Source organism: Tiliqua scincoides, chromosome 7 (genome assembly GCF_035046505.1).
Source record: "Tiliqua scincoides isolate rTilSci1 chromosome 7, rTilSci1.hap2, whole genome shotgun sequence".
Classification (NCBI taxonomy): domain Eukaryota; kingdom Metazoa; phylum Chordata; class Lepidosauria; order Squamata; family Scincidae; genus Tiliqua; species Tiliqua scincoides.
Window position 1 is genome coordinate 46547262 of NC_089827.1, and position 23051 is coordinate 46570312.

Genomic DNA, 23051 nt, shown 5'->3' on the forward strand with positions numbered 1-23051 from the left:
TACCCAATCCAGCTACTGTTTCATTTGAAAGAAACGCGTGAACATTAACTATGCATTTAACATAACATGTGGTTTGACCCTTAGCTTGATAGATATGAACCTGCTATGTTTGACTGGCAGGAGATTCCCGAGAGGTAAAAGGAAGAAGTTCTTCACACAGAGCATAACAGACCTAGGGAATTTTCTAGCACAAGATGTGGTGATGATGGCCACTAATTGAGATGGCTTTAAAAGAAGTTTAGATAAATTCATGATGGGCAAGTCTATCACACAGGCTACTTGTCCTGATGGCTACATGCTACCTCCAAATTCAGGGGCAGACTGCCTCTCATCCTCTAATACCAGTTGTGGGAAAGCAATGAGGGGAAAGAGGGTTGCTTTCATCTCCTCAGTGGTGGCACACGCCCCATGCACTGCCTGAGTTCCCCCCAGTGCCACCTCTGCATGCAGACAACTCCCCCATGGATGAAGGGGGAGGGCAAGTGAGCAGCCACGCCCTCGCCTCCCCTTCCCTGTTCTTGCCAAGAGTGTGACGTGCAGCCTCCCTGCTCTGTGCCACTTCTGTCTGAAATGAACAGAAGCAGCACATGCTGGGAACCCAGCAGGGAGGCTGCACTCCTCCCTCACAGGAAGGGAGAAGGGGGCCAGCCTACTCACCCTGCCTACTTGGTGCTTACAAGTATTAAGTGGGGAGATGTTATCTGGAGCTGTAGCAGCTTCACCCCCTTCTTCCAGCAGCTCTGGAGGGAGAAAAAAGCTGTCATGGCTCCAGAATACTCCAGATTGCTTTTCCCTGCCTATTTGGTGCTGTGTAAGCACCAAGAGGGTGGGGAGAAGTGATCGGAGCTGCAACAGCTCCCCCCCCTTCTTCCCTCTTCTCCCTCCAGCAGCATGGGAGGGAGAAGGGGTTTGCTGCTGCCACAATATTCTTCTGACTTGCTTTTAGTAAGTCAGAAGAGGTTTGGAATCCCCAGTGGAGGGGCAGTCTGGAGAGGGTTGCAGAGGGGGGGCTGGCAGGCTGGTGGGGGAGGACTCCCTCCATTCACTCCTCCTCCAAGGGTGCCACTTCATGCTACCATTCCAGGTCACTTTATGGCAAGGCAAGGCCTACATTTCCTGCTTTGGGGCTTTCCAGAGGTATAGATGCTGAACTACACAGGCCTTTGGTTTGATCAGCAGGGCTTTTCTTATTATATGTTGATCTGCTAGTGTTAAATATATGTGAATAGTTGAAACTCTGGTACAGTGGGCCCTCCTTAATCTGCATGTTCAGCTCCCATGGATTTCATTCAGAACGGGTGCCAGACCTGAGCTGGAGGGCCTCACCTGACCTCTTGGATGCCACCAGAAGTACCTTCTGGTCATGTCCAGAGGTCCTCTAATCCCCCCCTGCGGATTTTATTACCTACAGATTGCAGTATCTGCAGAGGTCCAGGAACAGATCCCCCATGCATACCAAAGGCCAACTGCACTACTCAATGTTCCCTCTCCAATTCTCAAGCTTCTAGTTCTCAGCAGAGATACAACTCAGGCAACACTGCACCGTCCTCGGACTTGAAGCACAAATCAAGTTTCAAGTGGGAATGTGTGTTGTTGAAAATCTTCCCGTACATGCGCACACACTGCAGACGTTGTTCATGATTTCGACTCCGTGAGTTCTTCACATCTTCTCTTTTAGCGTTTTGCGATAAGCCAGATAATTGGATTGTGCCAGACTTAACAGGCATCTTTTTTTTTTCCTGTACTCGACAGACTAACTTAAGCAGCTTTTAGACAGAATGCTGTGAATGGACCCTAGATTAGTGCAGCTTGTCATCATCGTGTGAGGTTTTTTTTTTTGTTTTTTTTTTTAAGCTTTAAAGCTTTTCCTCTACTAAAACTGGCAAACTGGAAGCAATGAACACGGGTCTCCTAATGTCACAATTTCTAGACTGGGTACAGTTTGTGATTAGTTCCTCATTCAAGGTGTCACCAGGAATATACTAAGAAGCAGAGATCAGCACCATTAAATCCCAGTCTTTTCCACTCAGCTCTCAAAACTGTGTTTACGTTTTATTAGAAGTGCTTTGCTAAGCAACTGTGCTCAGATACTTTTGCTGTTCGCTATTTTTTAATATTTTTTTTTTCAAATAACATGTAGGACGCCATTTATATAGGCACACATTAGCATGGTAAATGCTGTTCTAACTTGAAAGAATTAAAACCCTTTTTTCCAATAAACATGTCCACCGTGGCTGCTTTTTCAATATTTCATTTTCATATTTTAATTACCAGGCAGTTTTAGCTTGGTAATTTGCTAATCCTTTTTCCTGAACATGGCAGACTAAAACCATGTTTGATGACAGAGCCAGCCACAACCTGGGGGTGGCCCTTGGGTTCCCAAATGCATAGAAGCGCACAGCTAGACTCTCCCTTGCCTGCCTGGCAGAGTCCATCAAACATTTTGTGGTTTTCTAAGCAGCAAGGAGGGAAGAAGCAGTGGCAGTCTGTCTTCCTTGGGCCTGGTACCATTCTAACTCACAGTTGCTTCAGCCCCTTGATACTGCATCTGGGCAGGGCCTCTGGGAGTTTTAAAATGGTGCTGGGACCAAGGAAGAGGGATCGCTGCCTCCTCTTCTTCTGTCCCCATAGCCCCGTAAGCCACAGGACATGTGGCAGACAATGGAAGGGGAAGCAGTGGCTGCAGCAAACAGGTTGTGTTTGGCCAGATGTAGACCTGGGCCCCATCTGCGGTACCATGGGCCCTCGAACCATGTCCCATCAGACCCCACATGTGGTGCCAGCCCTGTTGGATTGTGAAATCACATTTCTGCAGTGCCACCACTGTGAAATGTCATGTTTGAAATAAGAGGCAGGCTTGCGTACAGGGCTTGCCCAGCCATGAAGCGAACAACGCAGCTTGCATTAGTAGCATTGGGGGGGGGGAGACAGATTTGGGGTCTGTCCCCTCTGAGCCACATGAATCCACTTCTGTTTCCCAACCCACTCATCCCTTCCCTCATGCAGCCACCTTTAAACTTAAAGGGACCATATGGGGAAGGTGTGAAAGTAGTTGGTAGGGAACTTCTTGAGCAGATGGTTGGCAACCTTCAGTCTTGTAAGACTATGGTATAAGCCTACAGCACCCGGTATTCCCAGGTGGTCTCCCATCCAAGTACTAACCAGGCCTGACCCTGCTTAGCTTCTGAGATCAGACGAGATCGGGCATGTGCAGGAACTGGATAACTTGGGGGGAAAAAATTTACTGCTTGAAAAAGACATACAGGTAGCAGTGATCTGCTTCACATAGCTCTTTGGCTGGCACAAGTCCAAATGGACCCAAGAGATTGTGGCAAAGCTGGTGGGGGGGAGGTATAGCATATTTAGTATATTTTTATCCCGCCTTTCTCCCCCTTAGAGGATACAAGGCAGTGCCTTTGCTGCCTGTAACTGTCCTCTGCCCACCCCCACCATTCTGTGGAGGTTCTGATCCTTGCCCTATACCACCCCTCCCAACCCCATCACACCCCAACCCCCCTGCTCCAGCTTACCCGCACCAGAGCAGGTGCAGCTGCTGCTTTATGGCTTTGAAAATGCCAACCAGCAACACACTCTGCATGTCCTCAGCAGCTGATTTACGACCATGGGATAGTGTGCTGCTGTTGAAAAGTGGGGGGTTGTATTGGGCCATCAGTCAGTTTGACCCTATGAGATTGTGAGGTAAGGTCACATTTGTTTGGGAAACCACTACTCCTTGTGACACCCCTCTTTTGGAACTCAGTCCTTTAATTCTAGCACTTCTCCATGCAGCATGCAGGGTTTGCAGCTTTTAAAACAATTAGCATGTTGGTAAAAAGCCAGAGGAGGGAATATTAGCAAGATAAAAATTAAAAAAAAACTCCCTGTGAAGGTTTTTAGAGTGTCTTAATTCACTCAGCAGCAACTGTTCTCGTCTGATCTCAGAAGCTAAGCAGGGTCAGGCCTGGTTAGTACTTGGATGGGAGACCGCCTAGGAATACTGGGTGCCATAGTCTTATACCATTGTCTTTCGAGACTGAAGGTTGCCACTCAGGAAACCTGCATGTACCTTCTAGCAAAGCAGAAACCAACCCCCAGCAGGATTAAATGGCAAAAATATCAGAACTTATGCAGGGAAAAAAACACCCATACCACCTCTACTATTAGAAAGAAATTGGATCACCAGCCCAAGTGATAGTAATGGAAAGGGGCAGCTTTGGCAGGTAAGATGTAAACTGGAGGTTTAAGAGAGGCCTAGGAGCAAATTTGAAGAATGAAGAGGCAAATGGGGGACAAGAAGTCATAAGGATTTCTTTAAGTACATCAGAAATCAGATGCCTTGTGGGAGAATCCGTGGGCCTGCCAGGCTAGTGGGCTAGAAAGGGGCAATCAAGGAAGATGAAGAGATGGTCTGGAAACTAAATGATTTCTCCACCCCCACATTTCATAGGAAAAGGAATTGCATCACCTTCATGGTTATGCAGGTATGAAAGAGCAGGAGGTGCCAGGAGCCTGAACTATCAATATTTGATAGTATCTCTGACACAGCCTAATCACAAATTGCATATTGGCTTTATTCATTAACCGCACAATCCTAAGCAACCCTTTCTGTACCAATGCAGCAAGGCCAGTGCAGGCCACATGCATCCTGTGGGGGAAGTTGGAAGGTTGGAGGTCTCCTCGAGGGAAGAGGACATGTGTCCCCTTGCCCTGGGGTAAGCTGCAGCCTGTGCAAGGGGACTACTTGGACCTGCTTGTACTAAATAGCTGGTGGAAGTCCGAGTGGATCCGTGTCAGCGAATCAGGCCTAGGAAGGGGATAGGATTCGGTGAGACAGGTGCTGCTGATCCCAAGCTCCTCCTGGACCTGATCTACCCATATCCGCCCCCGTCGCCACCCTACCCCCGCCTGTTACATCAGCGTGGCTGCATCAGCACCAATGGTGGGCCATAGAATTGGGCAGTAACTCCATCACAACAAGTCCATCTGACCGTAGAATGTGCTAGTTGATCAATTGGTCCAACAGGCAGTTGTAATGCTTGTCAGACTTGCCCTGTAGCTTGGGCTAATTTCGGTCATATGAACTGTTTGAAAAAATGGATGGACAATGCAAAATAAAGTTGCCCGAGATAATTGTAGAATTCTCACAGACTAACTGATGTTGTGATCCTATGCATGTCTACCCAGAAGTAAGTGCTATTGTGTTGACTGGGCCTTACTCTCAGAAAATGTGTGTATATAGGGTTGCAGCCTCAGTCCCAAAAACGGCAGGCAAAGACCAAAGTGAGATAAAATAGATCCATTTAAAATGCGCACATGTGCAGAACATTGTCATTGGTGATTTCTCACCAATTTCTCACCACTGTGATTGGTGATTAGTTTCACCCCCCCCCCCCCGAGATCCATAAATATTACGTAACAGTACCTGTGATGTGGCTTCTGTAAACACCACTACAGAGTTGTTGTTTTTTTTAAATTTCCATTAACGGAAAGAGGTTCTCTGAGTTACAGGAATTAACCAACTGATGGAAGCATCAGGGGACATTTCACCAACTCTCAAAAGCCTGAGCTGTTCCAGGCAGATTCCATTCAAAGGCCTCTTCAGACCAACAGCCCCTGCACTTTTAAAAGAAACTTACAATTTCCGTGCTCAGGCAATCTGAACTCTGAAAGAGCAGCTAAATTCTGTTATCTGCCTAAGGGCGCAATCCAAAGTGCGCCTTATGCCGGCCCAAGTACCTTGGGCCGGCAAAGGAGGGTTGCAAACATGCCATAAAGCACATTTGCACCTCTGTGGCTGGGAACCACGTCGGCGCATTTAGATGTGCCGACACACGGAGGCAGGCAGAAGCCTCCGCGGTGGCTCCCGCGCCGACGCAAGTGGCAAAGGTAGGCATGGGGGGTGTGCGGAGGGGGCATGAAGGGGTGTTTCTGGGCGGAGGGAGGGCAGGTGATGGGAGGCCCCGGGGGCAGGCACGCGGGGAGCTGGGGTTGGGGCTGGGACCTGGCGGTTATGCCGGATCCCAGCCCCTATCCCCGGGGAGAGCGGAGTGGTTTCATGCCACTCCGCTCTCCTCGAACTTGCGCCACCTCCAGAGGTGGTGCAGGTTCGAGGAGACCCATTGGGGCGTGCAGCCCTTACCCAGGGGTAAGGGGAAGAGTTTCCACTTGCCTGTGGCTGAGCCGCTGCACCCAACGAACCTGCGTTTGATGCAGCGCAAGCCTCCTGGCTTGCTTGCTCCAGTGCAGGTTTGGATTGCGCCCTAAAGTAGCAGAAAATTCTTATTTTGTATAATTTATTCTGGTTTTCCTGGTCATTGAAGAAGAGCAGGGACTATGCAGGCCACTGAAGTCCTTCGCAGAACCCCGCAAAAATGTATGCAAGATTTCAACAGGCCTTGTCTACTTGCTTTTTTCGGCCACCTTTGTTGCATTAAGGACTAGAAACTTTTTAAAAGTGAAAGCAAAGCTTTTTAAGAAGTTGTACCATACATTTGGTCTTCATCTGTATGCCACTTTGGGGGTGATAATGAAAAGTGATGTATACATTCAAATATAAATTTTCTTGCAACTGCAACCTGCACTTTTTCTGTAGCCCTATAGCAGTGGTTCCCAAACTTTTTCCAACTGGTGGCTCCTGGACTTACAGGGCCATTGGCCATGGCTCCCCAATTAGGGCTACAATCCTATATGTTGTATAGGACAGTGGGTTTTTGGTGAGGACTCTGCAGCTCCCCAAGCTGGTTTCTGCAGCTCTCCAGGAAGCCATGACTCACAGTTTGGAACCACTGCCCTACAGAATAACAACATTCATCACATTGGAGAACCTTTCAGTTGAGCTCACTGTGTGACATTACCCACCCTCCAGTCACGATCTGCTTCTTAAATTTTCAAGAAAGAGGCAACCGGTGTGCAAGAGTCTAGTCAGCATACTTGTGAGACAGGATGATTCGGCCAATTCAAGTGGTGAACTGAGAATGGCAGCAAACTGGCAAGGGCGTTTCTATCCCTCATTACCTCACATCACTGGCCTGCCTAGTCATTCTCCTTGCTTTCTGTCCTCACAGCAATCTTGATCTCCATCCTACATGGGAAGGGAAACAAACAAGAAGAGGATCACGGGATCAGGGCTGAAAGACAAAGTCCCATTTGTGCCTGGGGGGAAAAATTTTCCCACTGACTTCCATCGAAGCTTTTACTTTAATTAAAATAATATGGAGCAGCAACTGTTACCCTGCACATGCCCAATCTCGTCTGATCTCGGAAGCTAAGCAGGGTCAGGCCTGGTTAGTACTTGGATGGGAGACCGCCTGGGAATACCGGGTGCTGTAGGCTTATACCATAGTCTTTCGAGACTGAAGGTTGCCAACCAAAATAATATGAAAGGGAGGTGCCTTCAGGATTAGAACTGTGGTGGTGAAAGATCCTAAAGCTGATCTCTTTCTCCCTACCATGATTTCACCATGTTTCGTGCCCCCTCCACCTTGCACTGTTTAAAAAAAAAAAAAAAAAAAGCACACTGGATCATGTTACTTATTCTGCATTCTGTCTCGTTTGCCCCAATCAGTGGTTCCCAACCTTTAGGAGCCCGTGGACCACTGAGGCAGAAATTGGAATTGTCATGGATCACATACAATGCCAGCTGTGGGTGGCCTGTTCTCCACCCTCTCTAGTGGTCCATGAGGAAGCATCTCCCAAGTGAGCATTCTCCCATGGACCACCCGAGAAGGCAGAGAATGGACTGCCTACAGTCGGGCAGTTCGTTCTCTGCCCTCTCTTGTGGTCTGTAAGATAGTGCTTGCTCGGCAAGATTCTAGAAGTGATCAAAGGCGATTTTATTCCTGAGACCTCATGGACCGCTACTCAGGGTCTTGTGGACCACCTGCGGTCCACGGACCACAGGTTGGGAACCACTGCCCTAAACCAACAACTTAGACACCAATGTTAAAAAATGCTACAAAAGCAACACTTAGCGCACTTCAATGGGGAAGTGTAGTGGGGATTGCACTGGTCTGTGTTGTGCTCATATAACATTTTTTAGTATATTTTTAGGACTTCTTAGAATTGCCTTAATTTTCATTTGGAGGGAAACAGCCTTTGAGATGGGGAAACAGAGATGCAGGTAAAAGGTGTGTGATGAAGAGAACCCACAAACACTGGCTAAAAAAATCTGCATTCATTGGGCAGTGAAAGGGAAGCTGTAGCAGGCTCTTTCTGGCTTTCTTTCACCCTGCCTTGGTCCCCATTGTAGGCTCAGCTGCACCCAGGCAAGCTGTTAATGGAAGTGAGAGAGACACTCAAGCAAACAAAAACACCATTGTGACCCCCGGGAACACAGCAATCCAAACAAACTAAGTCAGGCGACACAGGCCTCTGGGAGACAATCAGGGCATCTCAGAGGCCTTGCGCCAGTAACAGCAGTAGAATGGGGAAATGCAGCTTGGAGTCCTGTCCCCCCCCCCCCGACAATACAGAAGTAATGGCACCAGGTTGCAGCATCTGTGATACAGATTGCAAAGTAGCAGACTAGGAAAGCACACTTAAGTCTGGATAGCTGTAGAACACTCTGCTTGGGGCTGTCCTTGAAGACTGACCTAAAGCGTCAACTGGTGCAGAATGCCAAGGCCACAGTGGCTTCATGTACCTATTGGCCTACATGTATTATGGGGGCATTATGGTATGTATTGACCTGCCAAGATTTGGTTAGCTGTTTTGGTTTCCACAGTGCTTCCAGGCACAATTCAAAATGCTGGTGATGATCCAAAAAGCCCTCCATGGCTTGAGTTTTGGGTACCAGAAGGATCACCTCCTTCCACACCAATCAGCCCACACAATGTGGCCATCAGGCCCTGCTTCACATTCCTTCCTTGGGGCTCAGCTTGCGGTCATGTAGAACACAGCCTTCTCAGTGGCGGCCCCATAAGTTCTGATGTTCCTTCTCCTGAGGTATCCATTTGGCTCTGACAATATCCATTTTCAAAAAGGTATTCAATCCTTTTCTGTTCTGTTGGGCTTTGTGTTGATTTTTGCTCACTAATTGTTCTACCTCTTTGTTTTGCAGTGGTCAGTCTTAGCGACTGATTCTTTTCATTGATTGATTTGTATTGGTTTCTGTATTTTTATCCATTCTTGGGAGCTGCCAAGTCAGTCCATTGTCGGGACCAAAAAAGTAGCCTATACATACTTAAAATAATAATGGGGGAAAGAGTTCATGGATATGGCAGTGGCAGCTCCAGGTTTTATGGGGCACTGGGACAAAAGCCCTGTGAAGACCCTCCAATAAGATGCTTCCCCATGCTTTGGAAAGTTCATGCATGCACATGCTGCCCACCCCCCATGGTGACCAGGAAGGAGGCTGCAGATGGGTGGAAGTTGGTCTTCATGCTACCACCCATAGCTACAGTGGCAGCAGCAAAGCAGGACACTTACCTGTCCACTGGCCAGGTCCCAGTTATCTTTTCTGATGAGGCACCATTGGTGGTTTCAAGTCAGGAAAGCTAACCAGACAGTGGACAGATGAGAGTTCTCCTTCACTTATGCCATGATTCTGGTGGCAGTGCAATCAAAGACTCATACGCACTATTGTTTTCTGTGGAACTCCTTGCCACAGGATGTGGTGATGGCATCTGGCCTAGGTGCCTTTGAAAGGAGTTTGGACAGGAGAAAAGTCCATCACAGGTTACAAGCCATGATGACTATGTGCAAACTCCTGGTTTTAGAAGTAGGCTACCTCCAAATGCCAGGTGCAAGGGAGTGGAAACAGAATGCAGGTGTCTTGTTGCTTTGTGCATTCCCTGTGGCATTTGTTGGGTCATTAGTTGGGTCACTGCAAGATACAGGAAGCTGGACGAGATGGGCCTTGGGCCTGATCCTGTGGGGCTCTTTCTCTGTTCCCTACTGCCTCCTCAGAAGTCTCCTCATGGGTCCTAGGGAGCAGATTGCACATACCTCCAGAGGCCCAGACTTCCTGAGTAGTGGTAGGAATGAGCAGAAACAGCAGATCCTTCCTGCCTCAGGGTTAGGGCAGGCATAGTTGTATGCCCCACCAGACCCTACCTGTGAAGTCACCCCTAGAGCACTTGACAAACATGATCATGCTCAGAGGTAGACTGGGGTAAGCCCATGTTAATACTTCAATACCCTGACCTTGCTTTATGACTTCAGGGTTATGGTTCTTAAACCTGACTTGGAACAATGTGCTGTTGGAAAAAGGGGACAGTACCACTGAAATAATAAAAAGGCTGCCAAAAAGTACCCAAGTCTGAAAAGTGGTTTTGTACTGGACACTGTTTTTAAAAAGCTGACAGAACAGGATGGATGAAGGTGACTCCAAGCTAGCAAAATTGCTAGCAGTTGATTCATTTCTTACAGACTGCCAGTTTTTTTTTTACCTACCAGATAATAATCAAAATAAAGATATTGAGAGGTCAATGACGGACATTTTCTTTTGTAACTGAAGAAAGGTCCCATCAGAGCTTGATAGGAGATCAAGTGTTCTCAGAATCAATTTGAAAAAGCTATTGACTTGCTTTCTGCCAAAATCCCTCGTAACGATAGACATACTACTGACCTCAAGAGACATACTTTTCACAATCTGCCTGATATTGAATAGCCACTATAATGGGGGGCGGGGCGGGGTATAGCTAGGATGACTCTCAGATGCAAGGTTGCACTTGTCCATGTTTAGTAGATACTCTGCAAACTGAAATTGATCTTCACATTTGCCATCATTTGCACCAGATCTCAGGATGCGCAAGGCCATTGGCCACAGCTCCCTATTAAGATTACAATCCTATACACCTTATAGATTTTCTGCAAGGATTCCGTGGCTCCCCAGGGAGCCTTGACTCACAGTTTGGGAACCACTGGGTTTGCCTTTCACAGTGCATGTGTGTCTTGTGTTCAGGAATTTTCCTCTACAAAAGGTAACATCTGAATGGATCTGAAATACAAGACTCGGGGCTTGTTTGCATAGCCCGAAAGTAAATGGATACAGACCCTAAAGTGCTATACAAACACTATTATTACTAAATTATACGTGTAGTGAGGAGTAGGAACAAGTCTTGGATTCTCCCTGCATGTGCAACGTCTCCAAATAAGACTACCTGTCTACATTTGTATGTGAATACTGCCTGCCTTTTAGAGAACTAGTGCAGTGTAGTGGCTAGGAGACTGAGCTGCAAAACAGGGCTTTCCTAGTTCAAATTTTGTCTCTGCCCTGAATTCTCAACTAGCTGGCCTGAGCCAAGCGACTCAGCCTCAGTCTTTCCCATCTGCAATATGGGGATAATAACATTTCCAGTGTTACAGTAAGGGCTCTATCAAGATAATATATGTGCAGCCTGTTGTATATTCAAAAAGCATTATAAACATGCTAAGTGTGGTTGTTATTGTTACTTACACAATCCAACGATGACAAAAAAAAATAGGGCAATAGACTGAATGGGTGCACTCACCCATAGAGTGCACTCACAGACAAATATGGCCTCAGTGTACCCAAAACAAGATGCTCCTCGACCCTTGCTCATTGTCTCCATCCTCCTCTTCCTTTTCCAATTCGGAGTGTGGGAGGAGCACAGACAAACACCAAATAAGGGGGGGGGGTGTAGCATTTGGCATGTTGCCTGAGGTGCCAGCCCCACCCACTGGGCCCTGAGCTTAGGCATGTTACATTTCTACCCATGAGACCAAGACTGGTAAGAGCTATTGTTGACAGCCCATCCTTCCAGACTCCTGAAATCTGTTATAAAAATATTTCTCTGTGATACTGCAGAGAACACAATTGGAGTCTATTCAGAAATACCAAATGGATTCAAACTCCATTCAGCAGCCTTCAAAAAAAAAAAAGAAGTGACATTTCACTGACCCCAAAAGTCGAACTCACTGAGCCACGTGTGAATATTCACTTTTGCCACAAACAGTTCCTTTGACCCCCTGTCCTCCAAGCCAATTTGCAGAGCTACTAGAGATACTGGGATGAAATCATAAACTTGCTAATAAGCCTCTAGTTAGCTCAGATGGCTTTTACCAATGCATATTCATGCAAAGTGATACTCCAGCTAGCCAAAAATAACATCTATAAAGGACAGATCTTGAGAGTACAATGGAAATTCAGCCACAGGATGAAGACTGGATGACCAGAAAAGGAGGCTTTAGCCATGGTGGGACATTCATGAGAAAGAGAGCTTCAAAACATTCAAAAATGTTAATTGGTTGGACCCTCAATGATAGTTTCCAGCTTCAGCTGACCCCGGCTTTATTACTATGCTGAATTTTGTTAAAAATATTGGACCTAAATATGTCCATAGCCCTCTTTTATATATGCTACCAGCAGCTAGACTAAGGGCTGAAATACATGTTACACTCAGCCCATGTTATACTCTGTCATATACCTTTTTCTTAACTAAAGAGCAGCCAGATCAGGCTTCTCAAGGAATGACATCATAGCAGGTGGAGTGGGGTTTAATTCTTTGCCCCTCGTGATCCCAGTCCATACTGGTCCCCTCCACAACTGCCATTTGCTTCATAAAGGAAGATCCCATGGCGTGTAGGAGGTAGGAGAGGGTATATACCAGAATAAGCAACTTGCACCCAGGTGCTCTCCCCTTCAGAGACTCTGACATATTCCCTTTCCTCCACAACCTTATGCCAGCTATATAGCCAGCTATATGGCACAGATTTGTGCCAGCTGGTACAGGTCTAAGGAGATTCATAGGCAATTGATGGGCTTGTGGAAGGGTAAGGGAAAATATTCTCCATGCTTCTCCCAAGCCGCCCGATTGCCCCCTACCCACCATAGTATACAGTATTACCTGTTGTGGGGTGCACCAGCAAATTATAGCAGGGGTGAGGATAGAACTGTGCTGAAAAATTCATGTTCTCTTTTTTTTTGCTATTTAAGTGACTAATAACACCTTCTTTGCTGAAAAGTAGTATAATAATAATATAGCTTAGTCCTAATTCTCACCACTCACAGAAAATAATTTTAAAACTCTGGATCCAATTGAAATCCCAGTTATTGCACAGACTTCATGTGAACACTGGAGCTAACATTGATGGGACCAGGGATCAAGACTGGTGGGCATTTGATGTGGACAGGCTAGAGCTTTGGCAGCTGGAGCAGATTCCAGCGCAACTTGGACTGGTCTTGCATTCTTATCCATTATTCAAGCTTCAGAAATTTGATCCCTCTAAGAAACTTTTCATTGCAATTAACATTAACATCAGAGAGTGAGGTGGCCACTTGATGGTTTGTCACTGAGACTGCAGTTCACCATCCCTCAAAGATGTGGTTTGGTGCAATCTGGATCCATGTTAAGACAAAGAATCACACGGCCTATTTAATCCGGAGGTGAAATAAATCTGAATTGACTTGATAATGTCAAAACAGTCATGTGCTCTGCTTACAGTTGTCTGAGCTTCCCAGGTATTTAACTTCATTCCAGGACCAATGGTCATTGGCATAGCCTACAGACTGTTCAGAGAGGACAAACATGGGTTCAAATCATCATTCAGCCATGGAGCTAACTGGCTGGCCTTGGGTTAGTCACCATGTCTTGACCAGATCCTTCCCACTAGGTGATTGTGAGGATGACATCAGACAGTTTCACTCATGTAAGGTGGCCAAGCTGGAACCCAGCAACTCTAACTTTATGTTTAACATTAATGAAGATGCAGGCTAGAGACTGGGCAGTTGCTGCACTTGTATTTCCTGGCCCTTCTGCTCATCCTACAACCGCACCTGCTATGGGGTTACATCAATCATCTACTTGCTACAGGAAAGAATGGGCAGGAAGTGAGGTTGTCTCACCATCACCAGCTGCCTTGCTAACATGAATATGAAACCTGGTTATCTGGGTTGAAGTGGGCAACCTAGATCCCAGGGTATAGTCTGAAGCACGTGGTCCAAAAGCCAGCACAAAGGCTCTTTCGAGGACTGAAAGGCAGAGTATGGATATTAAGAGTATGGATATTCTCCTGCTAATTGGCAAGAGGCACTTTTTCAAGTGGGTGCTCCTCTTTTATTTAGCAGGGGGAGAGTAACTGGCCCACCTCACCCCAGCAGTGTTTTTTCTAGTGGCTGATGCTGGTGTTCTTTTGCATCTTTTTAGATTGTGAGCCCTTTTGGGACAGGGAGCCATTAGAGCTATTAGTTATTTGATCTTTCCCTGTAAACCGCTTTGTGAACTTTTTGTTGAAAAGCGGTATATAAATACTGTTGTTAATCATCATCATCATCAAATGAATAAAATGTGCAGCTGTCTTCCTGAAACTAAACCAGGCTGAGTCCAGTCCATGCTTGCAAGGAGCCCAGCTAGGATCTCATCTTGAGTTTCATGGGAGAAATTAATGTTGATATTGATATTTTGAAATTGATATTAATTTTATTTCTATTAATATCATGCTTTTATGGGTAGGGCCTTGAGCAACTCTGAGCTACAAAGTTTTTTTTAAAAAATGCAACTTGGTTTTATATACAAACACTTTGCCCCCCCCCCGCCCCCCCGAAAACACTTTGTGTCGCATAAACTTTCCTGCAAGATTCCAGGGAAGTCAGATTCCTGAAAGTGAGGCATAAAGGTACAGAAGTGGAATAATATCATTGTGCAGCTTCTGGCCTTTTTACCCTAGAAAAACTCTCTTGGAGTGCAGTCCTCAGTATGCCTGCCCCGTCAGCCTTGGCATGCCATTGCCTCCATTGGGAAGAAGAAAAATTGCCCAACACAAGCTGGTACTGATGAGAGTAGGGAAGGCTCCACCCCTCTGCTCAGGCGGGGCACAAGGACAAACACTCTTCCCAGGAAGAGAGGAGGAGAAATGGGTTTATTCAACTGTGTACCCCCTTGGACTACCACCAGCATGCACACAACAGGGGGCCCTGTGGAGAACTGGGTGTCTCTTCCCACTTCCAATACTTTTCTTGCAACCAATGATAAGATATGGGAGAGATGGCAAACCAAAGAAAAGTCCACACTTGTTTTCACCCTCTTCATCATTCCCTCCAAGCTGACACAAGCTAGTGAACCGATGCACCCCAACCCTCACCCTTCGATAATGGATGACGGCTGTATTATCTGCCCCTCCACATCTGGGACATGCCAACCTGCACCAGGCACTCAAACAAGTGCCACGATCATGACACCAAAAGCAGGACTGAAGCCCCCATCGCCCCTGTGCCGTGTGAAAGCACCAGCATTCAAGTCGCTCCTTGGTCCTTCCCTCCGGCAACTTTCTCCAGCCTGTGGACACAGCTGGAGCAGAGACCTTCTCAAGAATGCTGAGCTGTCTTTTAGTCAGCACCTCTCCCCCCATTTGTCAGTTTCAGTGGATATGAAAGGGGGTTCTTGGAAGCCAAGCAAGACCCACTCTTGCACTTACTTTGAGCTGTAAAATCTCCCGGCTTCGTTCAACTGTCTTCAGTTCCCAGGGATGAGTTATCTGCACCTTCACTCTGTGAATGTGCCGTTCTTCTTGTTGCCACTCAGAAATTGTGGTCTCCTTTCTTCCCTGCCCTCCCCAGTGTTCCTCTGCCTCACTCCTTTTCCACGGACCCTCTTCTTCCCTTTCAATGTCCTCCCCGAGAATATTCTACTGGAGGCAGGGAATCTGATCCTCGCTTTGACTCTAGTAGAGAAAGCAGGCTGTGAGTGAGTGAGTGAGGCACAGAAAAGAAAGAGGGGAGGGGAGAAAGACAGCACAGTTTACTCATGTGATCTGACTGGGAAGCTGGCTGAAAGCAGGTCACTCAAGGGGCAGTCTCTCCCACCAAGGCTGAAGGAAAGGCAGGAAGGGGGAGAATGGGAGAGCAACCCTGCCAGCAGGGAAGTGGCATCATTTCAAGAGGCTTCAGTCACTGTTCAGGACAAGCCACAGAGATGTCATACCACCTCCCCAAACTTCCGAGGCTGCCACCCTCTAGCCAGTTTGGAAGCTGCGCTCCAGCAGGTTGCATCAGCCCTCGATCGGAAGCCGCTAGTTCATTGCGGTGGCTTTCCAAGACTTACCTGTGCAAATGACAGCCCAGCTGTAATATTTTTTTGTCACAGTTGTAGCCCACCTCTCGTTGAAGTAACTCAAGGCAGCATCCAGAGTAAAGGAAAGGAGGTGAGGGTTGTCAGCAAGGCAGAGCAGACATTTGGGAGGTAGCAGGTGAAAAGTGAAAAGGGTCACTTGGAGGGATGGGCAGATCTGTTTCCATTCAGTCCCCAGTTTGCATGCTTTCCTTGGAGCTCCATTCTATTCTCTTCTGCGAAAAATCTCCAGATGTCTGATTTTTGTCACCCCTCATTGCATCTTTAGTGTATTTCCCTATATTTCCTACTCCAAAAGCTGGTGTGGGAATTCAGTGCAAAATGCGTAGGTAAAAATACATATTTCTCCATAAAATGTGTGAAATTCATCGAATGTAGCTTATCAAAGCCAGTCCTCTGGGGAGTGATCCATATCCATATGGGTCCAGATCCATATGTTCTACTGCAAATGTTGGTAAGACAGAAACGTGGTCATTTCAGGTCATGTCGCAAGTGATGTGAAAGATCTCTCTCTTTCTGACACCCTGGAGAATTGCTCCTAGTCTGAGCCAACAGCACTGGACTAGATCAGCAATTTTCAAGCAGTGTGCCTTGGCACATTGGTGTGCCATGAATGGGCCACAGGTATGCAGTGGGAGTTTGGGGATACAGTCTCTTATTAGTAGGGCCATTGGGGGATGTGAGCCCCTCACCCACAACTTGATGTGCCTTGTCAATTGTCAAAAAACTGAGGGCATGCCTTGACAATGTTAGTGCCATGTCAGTGTGTCATTTTTTAGGCCTCACCCCCATTTTTCCTCGATCACCCACATCTTCTCCCAAGCATCTCTGTGGATGCTCTACAGTTTCTTTGGATGACCCGCACTTTTGCATGTCCCGCATGTCCCTCAGGAGAAAAAATTCATTCGACCAATTTTTTCGATGACCACAGGGTCATCATTTTTCAGGTCTGAACCACATTCTTCCTTAAATGGCCTCATCTTGTACCACATATCTCTGTGGTTGCTCTACAATTTCCTTGGGAATCCCGCACTTCTCCTGCATGTCCCACATATGCCTCGGGAGGTGAAGAATTTTCAACCTATATTTTCAGTCTCCTTGGGTGTCCAGCACTTCATGTCTCACATGTGCCTCTGGAGGAAAAATATTTTGAACTATTCTTTCGATGACCCCAGGGTCATCACTTTTCACGACTGTCCCCAGTTTTTCCTCAATCACCCTCATCTTGTCCCAAGTATCTCTGTGGATGCTCTACAGTTTCCTTAGGTGACCCGCACTTTTCCTGCATGTCCCAAATGTGCCTTGGGAGGAAAAAAAATTTTCATCCTCTTTTTTTCAATGACCCTGGGTCATCATTTATCAGAACTGTCCTCCATTTTTCCTCGATTCCCCTCATCTTGTCCCACGTATCTCTGTGAATGCTCTACAGTTTCCTTGGATGTCCCGCACTTCTCCTGCATGTGCCACATATTCCTCGTGAGGTGACAATTTTTTCGACCTATTTTTTCGATGATCCTGGGGCCATCATTTTTCAGATGGGATTCCCATTTTTCCTTGATTGCCCTCAATTTCTCCCAAGTATCTCTGTGGATACTCTACAGTTTCCTTGGGTGTCCTGCATGTCCCACATGTGCCTCGGGACAACAAAATTTTTTCGACATCTGATGACCCCGTGGTCATCGTTTTCTACCCCTGTACAATATTTTTCCTTGACCTCCCTCATCTTGTCCCACATATCTCTGTGGTTGCTCTACAGTTTCCTTGGTGTCCCTGCATTTCTCCTACATGTCCCATATGTGCCTTGGGAAGTCAAGATTTTTTTTGACTGATTTTTTTTCCGTGACCCCGGGGTCATCATTTTTCAGGCTGGATCCCCATTTTCCTTGATCACCCTTATCTTGTCCCACGAAAGTCTGTGGATGTCCTACAGTTTCCTTGGGTGTCCTGCACTTCTCCTGCATGTCCCACATACGCCTCAGGAGAACGAAATATTTTTGACATCTGATATCCCTGGGGTCATTGTTTTCAATCCCTGTATGAATTTTTTCCTCGATTACCCTCATCTTGTCCAACGTTATGTTTTTGGATGTCCTACAGTTCCTTGGGTGTCCTGTACTTCTCCTGCATGTTCCACATGTGCCACAGGAGAACGAAATTTTTTTGACATCTCGTGACTCTGGTGTCATCGTCTTCCGCCCCGGTATGACATTTTTCCTCTATCTCCCTCATCTTGTCCCACATATCTGTATGTCCTACAGTTTCCTGAGAGTTGGGGAGAAGCGATCTGGAGCTAGGACAGTTTTCTTCTCCCTCCTTCTCCCTCCTTCAATTTTGCAATGCTGGGGGGGGGGCGATGTGTCATGGCTTTCTTCCAATTTATTCTCAGGGAGCTGAGAGAAGATTGGAGCAACCACTGGAGCAGCAGGCTGGAGACAGATAGCTAACTTTGGGCTAAAGGCTCTTCTGTTTGCTTCCCCTCCAACTTTGCTGCTCCATAACAACTGTTTCAAATTGCTTCATGGTGACACCAGTCTGCTATACAGAACCTGCCACTTACACAGCCTTTCGCTGCAAACCTGAATTCCTCTGTCCTTTCTCAAACCTTCTGGGCTTAAGGTAGTACACATACACAACAGGAATTCTCTCACCCGCCCCCACATCTGACTGGAGTGTGTACATAATTACTTGTCTAGTGCTATTACCGTACTTCTGAAGCCATTTTGTAAAATATTTGCATGACAGAGCACACTATACATTGAAGCAGAGAGCTCTATTTTCTAGAATGATCATCTTCTCCCTGACCTTTCCCTATGGCTCATTTTTAATCAATCCCAATGCTATGTTCACCCGGCTTCTGTTTTGGTGGTCTGCTCATCCATCAAAATATGTTGCAACTATTTACAGCACAAGTACTTGGCCTTGGAAGTTGGCAGGATCTGTGCCTTGTATTAATCTTCAGCAAGCACATCTGGCTGACGTCTACAAATGGCCTTGACAAGTTGTCCGGGGAGCAGCATGAGCTGTCCAGCCTGATTGAGGAGGATGCCTGTGTTGCACTCAGAGGGATTTTAGCCACATTCTGGACTAGGGCCCATAGCATATGCTGAACTGTTCCTAGTGAGCAGAAGCCATCCCTAATATTTGGTACCTGCCCCAGGGAAATCACAGGCCTTTTTTCAATTTGAGCAATACCTTTGCTAAACATTCTTTACAGCCGAATCCAGTGCACACCATCCAGGGGCAGTGCTGAGCTGGTGCTGACTGCCGTAAAGGTGTCAGTGCCAGCACACCGAGAGCACACCATTCGGCACACACCATTCGGTGGGGTGGGGAAGGGCAGGATGGGGAGAGGGCAAAACAGGGTGGGAAGGGTGGCAACAGGGTTGAGGGACGGACAGATTGGGCACAGATGGGGGTGGGATCAGCGGTGCTATTTAGCTAGCACAAGTTCAAGTAGATCCCTTTGCACCGTGACTGTTTACCCCCAGATAAGGGAATAGATGTTCCCTTATTCAGAGGAGACCTCCTGGATTCCCCCCCCCACCACCACCATAGGATGCAACAGTTGCCATTTTGGTGCCGCAGCATCAACAGAAGTGGGTGGGGGGGGATAAAGACCTGCTGCAGAAGCCAGTAAAATGCAAGCAAATTACATGAAAACAGTGACCACCAGCAGTGAAAAGCCTTCAGTGTGTAATGAGGGTGTAGTTTCATTTTCGGAATACATAAAAACCAAAGCAAAAGGAACCCATCAGGTTCTATTTTCACAAATACATTGGAACATGAGTGGGATGAATGGGTACATGGAGGGTGTATTTTCTAAATCCTATTTGTTGCCTTTTCATTTTCAGGAGTTTGGAGGGGGAGGGGGCTCCTGGTGGCCACCATCTTGAATATCCATTGCTGGACCCCTGCAGTAAGTTAAAGAAAGGTGATTTTCTTTATAGTCTTTTATTTATTTAAGAATTTCTACCCTGCCTTTCTCCCCACAATGGGGCACTCAGGGCAGTTTACAACATAACAAAATTACAAAAAAGCCATAAAATATAGGCCAAAAAAGCAGAACACCACAATAAAAGCAACATAAATAAATCAGATAGACAAAGCAGCGCTGTAAAATACCCATAAGAACAGGTAAAAGTGTTTAATACCCATAAAGTGCAGGTAAAAGCAGCATAAACACACACAGCACAAATAATGGCATTAAAAACCACCACAAGTGCAGATAAAAGCAGCAAGAATTAGCAGCAAACTCCTGTAAAAACACAAGCACACACCCCCATGTGACACCAGAAGGAAAAGTTTTTAAACGCTGCCAGCAAAGGGAGGACAGAGATCTCAATTCAAAAAGGATGGAGAATTCCATTCTCAATCTATTTATATAGATCAGGGGTGTGCAAACATTTTGGCAGGAGGGCCACATCATCTCTCTGACACTGTGTCGGGGGCCGGGGAAAAAAAAGAATTAATTTACAATTTAAAATTTTGAATAAATTTACATAAATGAATATAGTAGAGATGGAACGTGTGTGAATGAATGATGGTCTTGCAGTAGCTCAAGGCCTATAAAAGGCCTTGCACAAAGCAAGGCCAGCCTTTCCTTCGCTGCCACTGCTGCATCACAGATGTGGAGGGAGACGTAGTGGAGGGAGCCCTTGTCCCACAACTCAAGTGAGAGGTCGAACAGTTGTTCTCTTGCTGAGAGACCAGCACGGGCTCCAGCAAGTCTTTGGAGGGCCAGAGGCTCATTGGAGACTGGGGGCTCCCTGAGGGCCTGATTGAAAGCCCCTGAGGACTGCAAGTGACCCCTGGGCCAGGGTTTGGGCACCCCTGATATAGATGATAGATCAGCTCACTGTGTTCCCTCTCCCCTGCAGGATGTAGTGCAGGCCCTGTTGGCATGTCTGCATAAGTTTTGGAAAGTTGGACAGGATAGGGCCCGCAGACTTTTAGCCACTATGTTACGCAAGCTTTCTCTCGTCTAGTGCACTTCGTCTCTGTAATTTTCCCGTGCACACCCAGCTATTACCTGTCAGGGTGAACCAAAGTGGGTTACCCAGGAGTGGCACCTGGTTGCACACCAGAAAGAAGTTCTAATACACCCTAAGCAGATGTGCCAGTAAGGCCAAACCTTCAGAAAGTTTACTTTAGGTGACCAGAAAAAGCAAAACATTTCTTCATTTCAGTTTTCATCTTTGCCCTCAGGGTTTGCTTTCAAGCTCTTCACAGATTCAGATGGATCATGTACAAAGAAGAGAGAGTTAAAAAAAAATTAAAGAAAGGAAAGAGTTGTGATAAAAGTTAGAGAAGACAAAGAGACTGAGAAAAGTCTTTCAGAGACAGAAAAAGAGAATGGGTTCAAGAATAAAGGAAGCTGGGAAATCTCCACCTGCAATAAGTGCTTGGGCTTCCTGAGTCAGTTCATTGAGAAGAAGACTCTGAGAAAGGAACACTTGATGCACTTTTTCTGAAAAGATTGCTTCAACATGCTAACTTAACAATTCACCTCATGTGAATTGCTACCATCCAAGCCAGGCTGCTGGGGATGTTCAACCAGCAAGCCAAAAGTAGATCTGGAGGAATCCCTGAGTTCTGGTCTAAGTGGACACTCAGGGAAGGAAGTGAAGGGAAAGTCAGAGTGCATGTGGTGGGTTCGGAGTGCAAGAAGTACATGGAGGTCCTATTGGAAGGTGTTCCAGGGTTCGAGTGCAAATTGGGAGAGGCTAAAGACCCCAGTTAGATCAGTTCACACGAAGGAGAACAAAGAGTTTCATGATATGAAGGTGTGGTGCTCAGGCCAGCATAGTCCTGAGGCTAACTTGCAGGGATGAAACAAAAGAACTTGACTGAGGCAGAGATGACTAGGGCATGACAAGAGTGCCCTGGTCAAGCATTAGCTAAGGGATGGGGGTGCGTTATGAGGTAGATGCCTCTTCCTGGGTGGAAAAGGAAAGAATGCTGCCCTGAAACAGGGCAGGGCAATGTTCATCCAGGCTAGAAGAGGGTTGAACCCTTTCTTTGCCAGCTTCCTTGGGACATGGTCTGTGGCCTTGTGTGACCTCCTTCCCCAGAAGAGGTACATATCTCATGTATAGACAAGAAATGGGGGGACTGGCAACTCTGTTCAGAAGACATTAGGATGCCAGGATCAATTAAACAACCACTTATAGAGATAATTGAATGGGTTGTTCACAGTTGGCTTGCACCAATGTTGATGCTTGAGCATAACCAAAATAAAGCCATTGGAACTGTATGTCTGGGACCAAGAATAGAGTAGGACCGCTTTGTGTCAACAGAAGTGTGATTGATTCTCGAAAGAGGAGGCATTTTTCAAGCCAAATAAAATTGTGCGCACAGCTCTTCAGTCGGTCAGCTTGTTTTGATCTTATTTCTTGGTTCCAAGTGGCCTCGAAATATCCATTTCTTTCTTCTCTTATCCTTCCCAGTCTTCAGCCATTGCAGCCATGAAGCTGGGGTTGGGGGGGGGGGAGAAGTCACACCATTCCAGCAAAATAAAGAGCGAGCGCGAGTGAGAGAACATGTGAGCACTTTAAAGATTTTTTTTCACCTTCTGCTCCACTGTTGTTTTCAAAGCCATTGAGCTGCAAAACGTCAGCGGTAAGTGCCCGCAGCTGCCACCTCGCCCACCACAATCCGATTTCCATTAGTGATACTGAATTATTTAGCTGAAGTATTGAACATGGGACAGGCTGCTTCTCGGTCGACCTTTTATAACATGCCTGGACCATGACAGGCGTATCTTCTTGGAAATGAGCCATCCTGCACTTAGAGGAATGCTGCTGTATGTACTGGAAGAGGGAGGGTGGAATCTATGGAAGCTTAAAGGATAAAGCATGGATTCAGAGAGGGTTTCACATCCTATACTTCCTCAACAAACTGTCATTTGGCAGTAAAAGAACTCTCTTATGAACTAGAGCGGTAGATGAATGCAAAGAGTATCCCAGTAAGGCAGTGATGTACGTTTTTCTTCTCACTGACCTCTATGGTCTTCTCTGTGGTTGG

General features: G+C 46.6%; 1 protein-coding gene and 1 pseudogene across 1 annotated transcript in view; one reads left to right on the forward strand and one right to left on the reverse strand.

Annotated features, from left to right (window-relative positions):
- Positions 1-15617, reverse strand: part of PTN (pleiotrophin) — a 97821-nt gene extending 82204 nt beyond the window's left edge. Inside the window, exon 1 of the mRNA XM_066633997.1 lies at positions 15376-15617. The gene's annotated coding sequence lies outside the window, so the exon portion shown is untranslated. The remainder of the gene's footprint in view (positions 1-15375) is intronic.
- Positions 7216-7332, forward strand: LOC136658143 (5S ribosomal RNA; annotated as a pseudogene).
- Positions 15618-23051: the final 7434 nt, after the last annotated feature.